This window comes from Lathyrus oleraceus, chromosome 1 (genome assembly GCF_024323335.1).
Source record: "Lathyrus oleraceus cultivar Zhongwan6 chromosome 1, CAAS_Psat_ZW6_1.0, whole genome shotgun sequence".
NCBI classification, from domain to species: domain Eukaryota; kingdom Viridiplantae; phylum Streptophyta; class Magnoliopsida; order Fabales; family Fabaceae; genus Lathyrus; species Lathyrus oleraceus.
Window position 1 is genome coordinate 351,183,502 of NC_066579.1, and position 6,956 is coordinate 351,190,457.

Genomic DNA, 6,956 nt, shown 5'->3' on the forward strand with positions numbered 1-6,956 from the left:
AAGTGTGTGTCTACTTGATCAAAGTTCTTAAGCAAGATCAAGTGTGTGTCTACTTGATTGAAACTGTGAAGTAAAATCAAGTGTGTGTTATTGAAAAGTGTCTTCTTTTCACAAGGAATTGTTGTTCAAAATCACAGGGGTGATTGAAGGGAAGTGAATGGGTTCTCATATCTAAGAGTGCTTAGGTAGAAATTGCACGGGTAGAGATTAGGTGAGAAAGACTGTAACTTGTTGAAATGTACGGAGAGTCTTTGAATTGATTCTATTTAGTGGATTTCCTTCCTGCCTTGGTAGCCCCCAGACGTAGGTGAGTTGCACCGAACTGGGTTAACAATTGCTTGTGTCTTTTGCATTGCCATTCTTTATCTCTATCCTGTTTGTGTTATTCAGATATTAGTGTCGTGACATTACCTTCGACATCTCATATCTGATACCAGAATTTCAACATATTGAACCCCACTCAAATGAATTATGCAACCACCAAGAAAGAGCTTCTTGCTGTTGTTTATGATTTTGATAAGTTCAAATCCTATTTGTTGGGATCAAAGGTAATTGTGTATACTGACCATGCAGCTTTAAAATATCTTTTTTCCAAACAGAAATCAAAACTGAGATTGTTGCGATGGATCCTACTTCTACAAGAGTTCGACCTTGAAACCAGAGACAAAAAAGGGAGTGAAAACACTGTTGTGAATCACTTGTTTCGGATGACTCTGATACAAGAAACATAAGAAGCACACCCCATCAGAGACGAGTTCACCGACGAACGTATCCTAGCTGTTACGAATATCCCCTAGTTCGTAGAGTACGCGAATTTTGTGGTAGGTGGACTAATACCTAATGATTTTGATTCTAACAAAAGGAAAAAGTTTTTGCATGATTGTAGGTTTTATGTGTGGGATGATCCATTTTTGTACAAAAAGGGAACAAATGGGATGGTGAGGAGATGTGTCCCGAAGGAAGAACATAGGGACATCGTCAAAGCTTGTCACAACTTAGAATATGGAGGACACTTTAGCGGAGATAGAACCATAGCAAAATTCCTCCAGTCTGGACTGTACTGGCCTACACTGTTCATAGATGCACAAAGAATAGTGAAAGAATGCGACAAATGTCAGAGGACAAGTAACATATCAAAGAGAAATCAGATGCCTCAGAATTCCATGTTGGAGATAGAACTGTTCGATGTGTGGGGAATAGACTTTATGGGACCCTTCCCACCGTACTTTGGAAAGCAATACATTCTGGTAGCAGTTGACTATGTGTAAAAATGGGTGGAAGTAGTAGCATTACCCATGAATGATGCTAAAGTGGTGATCAATTTCCTAAAGAATTATATCTTCGCTCGGTTTGTGGTACCAAGAGCACTAATTAGTGACGAAGATACCCATTTTCTGAACAAGCTGATGGAGAACATGTTAAGGAAATACAGTGTAAATCATAAAATCGCCGCACCTTACCATCCTCAGACAAGTCGACAGGTTGAAGTATCAAATCGGCAGATAAAGTAGATTCTGGAAAAGACAGTTAGCGCGTCACGAAAGGATTGGTCGATCAAGCTAGAGGATGCACTATGGGCATACCGAACATCATTCAAAACCCCCATAGGTATGTGTAACACGGTGGGAGAACTGACTTTAGTTAAATGTTGCGGATAGCAAGAGTCGCCACCGACTTTTATTTTATCCAAAAGGAAAGGACATAAAAGAACAGGAAAGACCTTAAAAATATTTTGAGTTCGGGGGGTAGCTTATACAAAGGGAAGGTATTAGCACCCTTTATATCCATGGTTATCCATGGGCTCTTAGTTACTTAGCTCACTTTGTTTGTTTGCAAGAGTGTAGTGTGTGATTAGAAAAATTTCTTTAAGTACTTTGTAATGACCCTCGTATGGGTGTATACAAAGCCTAGTTTAGAAATTGTGAAGTGTAAAAGTAATTTTGAAAAGTGTGAGCAAGTAGCTATGAGATACCTACCCTAGATTAAGTCTTTCGTGTTCTCGTATATTCTTTCAATGGTAAGATTGTCCCTATTATTAAGGAATAGGTAGTCATTACCTTGGAGGTGTTTAAGGGACGGGCGTAGGGTCATCGTATGGTCAATGAAGGCAACATAAGGGGTGTCTTTAGCAACTCGTAGGGACTATCATCATATTTACCGAAGGGACAAGATCATTATATCGTAGGCAACCTCGTAGGGACTTGATCTTTTAAGTTTATAGGGACTTGATGATTTTTCTGTTTGAAGGGACTTTGCTTAAGACACCCCTATTTTCGAGGGACTTGACCATTTAAAGAAGGCAACCAAGAGGAATACCCTAGGAAGTACAGATGGCGATCAAAGATCCACTTACGTGTGTGAGTGTTATTTTTCAGATATTTGTCTTGAATTTAATTTTCTAAGTTCAATTATTTACAGTTAGTTTTTTTGCACTCCCTAAATTACTAACCACGCAATAAATATTTACGAAAATAAGAAAAATAAATTCCTAAACTATTACATGGCTATGGGACAGATACATAATAATCAGGCGAGAAAGAATAAATTTACAACCTATACATTTGTTCCTAATATTATAAATAAAACAAAATTAAAATAAGGAAAATAATGAAACAAAAATAGAATAGATAAAAGCAAATAATAATAAAATAATAAATAAACAATGGTAATAAAGCAATAATAAAATAACAATAATAATAAAGTGATAATAAAAAGGTTAGAATTTTAAAAGAAATTATTTTAGGTTAAACAAGTTAGATTTTTTTAGAAGTTATTAGAAAAATATGAGTTTAAAATAAATTAGTAATGATAAAAGAATTTAAAATACACTAATGTACAAATTATAAAATAAAAGAGTTATATGAAAAATATTAAGTTAGTTATTTACAAAATAAATAAAGATTATAGAAAATATCAAATTATTAGATTAATAAGTTTATTATTATTATTCAATTAGAAAAATGGTCAATTAGATTTTATTTACAAAATATATAAGGATTTATTATTATAAGTAAGTAATAAAAAAAAAGTTATTAAAATAGTTAGTATTTATTATTTATTTACAAAAAATATATAAAGGTTATAGAAAAATATTAAATAATTAATTTAGTAGGTTTTCACACCCTACATTACTAAACCACGCAGTTAATATAGGATCAATGGCAGGAATTTAAATGGCAGAAAAATAAATGGCAAAAAAATAAAATTGCAGAAAATAAATGGCAGAAAATAAAATCCTAATTATTACAACGCTTTGGTGCAGTTACATAATAAAGATGGCGAAAAGTAAAACTGAAAATATTACAAGTTAAAACTTAAAATATTACAAGGGCGAAGCAGTTACAGTGTATGAATAACATAAATATGAGCGAAAATAGGAAATAATAATAAGGTTTGTTAAGGTTTAAGAAAAGGTTTATGGTTTAGAGGAAACAACACGGTTAAAGTTTTAGGTTTGAAATTTAGAGTTTGTGGCGAAATTGTCAGGGTTTATGAAAAATCAGGGTAGTTAGTTATGAAAAAAATGTGCAGATCTAAATATATGTATATAAAAAAAATATGAATTAAAAATAAACAACGTCGTTGCTAGCGCAAAATTGCGATCATCGCAACTGGATCGGATAACACAAATGTCACGCCTCATACACGTATATGTGAAAATGGCGTATTGACACGATCCGATCCGAAAACATAATCAAATTATAACATAAAATAGAAATATATATATATATTTAACCAAACCGCATGTATCTGGAATACATAACACAGTCACACATATGAACATGTATTTGAAACACAGTAACAAATATATCAACAAAATAGATAAAGTATATATCATATATAAACTATTACCAAACTGTGTGTACGATAGTATAGATCAGCCACTCTCAGTTTCTCTTTTTTGTTCTGTCTTTCGGCCTCCCTCTATCAGTCATGCTAATAAATATATATAGGAACAAATTAGGTTAATGATAATGGACCTAAGTTTATTTTGAAACCCAATATTAAATTAAAAACAGAATAAAGTTAAATAATTAAAATAGTTAAAATTAAAATAAAAACTAATTAACCTATTTATTTATTCTAGACCCAATATAAAAATAAATAGACTCAAAAAAAATAAAAGTCGGGCACCAAAATGCTCGAAAAAATAAAATGAACACGTCAAAATAATCAGCGCGAAATAAATGACTCAGAAAAATACAGCGTTTGGTCGGATTTTGAAATAAAAATTATGACCGTTTAAACCGCTCAGACTGATCAATATATGACCAAAAATAGTCGTAAAAATATTTTTAGCATGTCAAATTAAACCACGTGAACCGCAGATTAATGTTACCGACATTTGCAAACTTAAACTTGACATTTTTTCGTTGACTAATTTTAGGCACAGTTAAAAAGTTAATTTGACCAGTCTGTTTGTAAATTCTGAGAAATTATTCCGGCTAATATTAAGACAGAAAAAATGTTATGCTATTAAGATGATGCAAATGAATGTGAAACAAAAAATTGGTTAGAGTTAAAAATAAAGAGCAAATTTTGGGGTGCAACAGCTGCCCCTGTTCAATTTTCTGAAACCTGAGGAGTTAGATTGGCCTGTGTGCCATTCGTGACTTGGAAGGTTGAAGGGGATTGAACACAAAAGCCCAAAAATTTGCACTCGCCGGTGCGTAAAGTAACACTGATGACTAGTTGTATATGCTTAAGTGGGCTTGAAGATGCCACTTGGAAGAACTGGAGATGGGCTTATAGATGCCATCCATAATATCAGGAGGTGATAATATTTTGATGTTGATACTGGATATCAGTACTAGGTCTTCGTATAGGCCGTCTATGAATCGTATCTAAGAACATACTTTTAATTTAAGTGTCAGAACCAAATCTTCGTGGCGATTTCTTTCTGAATTAAGTATCAGCACTAGACCTTCGTATAGATCGTCTCTGAACTGTTTTGAATTGTTGAATAGACCAGTAGAAATAAATCTTCGTGATGATTATCTCTTTTGGAAATATCCTGGATTAGGGAATAGATCTTCGTATAGACCGTTTGCCTACTATCCAAGAACAAAAGAATATCAGGATTAAATCTTCTAAAAATATCCTGGACTAGGGAATAAATCTTCGTAAAGACCGTTTGCCTACTATCCAAGAACAAAAGAATATCAGGATGAAATCTCCTGAAAATATCATGGACTAGGGAATAGATCTTCGTATAGACCGTTTGCCTACTATCCGAGGACAACAGAGTATCAGGATTAACTCTCCTGAAAACATCCTGGACTAGGGAATAGATCTTCGTATAGACCGTTTGCCTACTATCCAAGGACAAAAGAGTATCAGGATTAACTCTCCTGAAAACATCCTGGACTAGGGAAAATAAATCCCGATTCGTTGCTGAAGAATATGAGGAACTCGTTCCCGTCTTATTTGATAGTATAGTATTTGTCACTTCCCGTATTCGTTCGTCGTACTTCTATTGAAGGAATAAGTTCCTGAGTATCCCGACTGAGGATAAAAGAGATGGACATAAATTCAAGGGGAGACGTAATTCGAAGTATCTATAAAGATAGATTTGCTCTACTGGGGATTTGTAGTGGGGATGAACCGGCGAAGCTTCGTTGAACTACTACCCTCGTTCGTCCTTAGTAAATACTATTACTGCATTTTATGCATTTCTGGTAGACATCAATCGTATTCAAAAGCATACATACATTCAAACACAACCAATGGACGTTTTTGCTTATGTAAATAGAGTAAAAGTAAATCTGGATTCAAAGATGAAATTTTATTTATATCACAAAGTGACCTATACATAGGCAAGTTTGTACAAGGAGACAGAAATCCTAGTAAGAGGAATTCGTCGTAAATTTTTTATAAAACAAAGAAAACAGCTATGTGAAAAATGATCCTATTGAGTTTCAATTCTACTATTGCCATTATCTTCAAATATCTCATCTTCTGCTGTTGAGACAGAAACGATTGGATTGATCTTTATCTGTTTGAACTTGATTTAGGTAGCACCATCAGTTGAAGTTACATGAGTGATCCAAACGAGACATAGTCATACGCTTTAATCCCTAACTTTTGCCTGGATTGCCCTTTCAGGTTTTCAATCCACCGGGATACCCTTTTTTGCCCAAGCCGCCTTTTCAGGTTTTCGACTTGCCGGGTGTACATTTTTTTTATATATATCCCTAATTTTTGCCCGAACCCTTTTGGTTTGTCGGGATGCCCTTATTTTTGCCTAGGCCAGTCAACCTAGCGGGTCTCTTTTTATGCGTAGTATTTTTTAACTATGTCTGCGTTTACAGGCTGTGGAAAGTCTTCACCATCCATAGTAGTAAGCATCATGGCACCTCCTGAGAATACCCTTTTGACCACAAATGGTCCTTCATATGTAGGAGTCCACTTGCCCCTAGGATCACCCTGTGGTAGTATGATACGCTTGATTACCAAGTCACCAGTCTGATATACCTTTGGCTTAACCTTCTTATCCACACAACGAAGCAAAGTTGAATCATGATTGCGTTTGTACAAAATTCCATTACTCAAGAAGAACTTAGCAGAAAACCTCCTCAGAAACTTCTTATCTTTGACAGATGCCCCTTCAGGGAACTCCTGAGTTTCAAGATATCTTTTTACTTCATAGAACCAAGGCTTTTCCTCTCCTCCTTCAGTATCAATCTCATTGCAGTATGCAGGCTTCTCAAATCTATCAATAGTAATCTTGGGAGCTTCATCATCCCAGCTAATCTCAAACATAGATGCCATGGTGGCTAATGCATCTGTCAACCGATTCTCTCCTCGTGGAATGTGTCCAAAGGTAATCTCTTCAAAATGTGGGATCAAAGACAGCACATGCTCTCTGTAGGGAATAAGATTTTCATGCTTGGTATCCCAATCTCCTTTAATCTGACTCACTACCAGGGCTGAATCTCCAGATACGTCCAGGAACT